Here is a 1,242-nt window from a genome sequence, read left to right as displayed (position 1 = left end):
ATATCACTTGTTCCTCAACTTGATGAATGTGATGATCCGTGACACTCATCATCATTCTCACTTATGAACGTGTGTCTGACAACCACCTCCGTTCTAATTTAGATTGAGTGAATATCTCTTGGATTCCTTAATCAAAATCTTCGTGGTATAAGCTAGAATTGATGGCGGCATTCAAGAGAATCCGGAAGGTCTAAACCTTGTCTGTGGTATTCTGAGTAGGATTCAAGGATTGAATGACTGTGACGAGCTTCAAACTCCTGAGGGCTGGGCGTTAGTGACAGACGCAAAAGAATCACTGGATTCTATTCCAACCCGATTGAGAACCGACAGATGATTAGCCGTGCTGTGACAGAGCGCGTTGAACATTTTCACTGAGAGGATGGGAGGTAGCCATTGACAACGGTGAAACCCTACATACAGCTTGCCGTGGAAGGAGCCTTGCGTGCATGAAGAAGAAGACAGTAGGAAAGCAGAGATTCAGAAGATAGAGCATCTCTAAAACCTCAACATGTTCTCCATTACTGCAAAACACAAGTATTTATTTCATGTTCTTTTACTTTTCACAATTAAACCTGAGAATTATTGATATCCTGACTAAGAGTTACAAGATAACCATAGCTTGCTTCAAGCCAACAATCTCCGTGGGATCGACCCTTACTCACGTAAGGTATTACTTGGACGACCCAGTGCACTTGCTGGTTAGTTGTGCAGAATTGCAAAAGTGTGATTGCAATTTCGTGCACCAATGGGGTATTGACTTCATGGGGCCTTTCCTACCATCATACTCAAACACTTATATTTTGGTAGCAGTGGATTATGTATCCAAATGGGTGGAAGCTATTGCAACACCCACTAATGACACTAAGACAGTGCTGAAATTCCTCCAGAAACACATCTTCAACAGATTTGGTATCCCTATAGTACTAATCAGTGATGGGGACACTCATTTCTGCAATAAACAACTTTACTCTACTTTAGTTCGATATGGAGTTAGCCACAGGTAGCTACTCCATATCATCCACAGACAAATGGGCAAGTGATGAGCGGATAATTTGTATGCTTTTTGGCATTGTTTTTAGTATGTTTTTAGTATGATCTAGTTAGTTTTTAGTATATTTTTATTAGTTTTTAGTTAAAATTCACTTTTCTAGACTTTACTATGAGTTTGTGTGTTTTTCTGTGATTTCAGGTATTTTCTGGTTGAAATTGAGGGTCCTGAGCAAAAATCTGATTCAGAGATTG

Source organism: Arachis duranensis, chromosome 4, assembly GCF_000817695.3.
Source record: "Arachis duranensis cultivar V14167 chromosome 4, aradu.V14167.gnm2.J7QH, whole genome shotgun sequence".
NCBI classification, from domain to species: Eukaryota; Viridiplantae; Streptophyta; class Magnoliopsida; order Fabales; family Fabaceae; genus Arachis; species Arachis duranensis.
Note: the sequence above shows the minus strand (reverse complement) of the source record.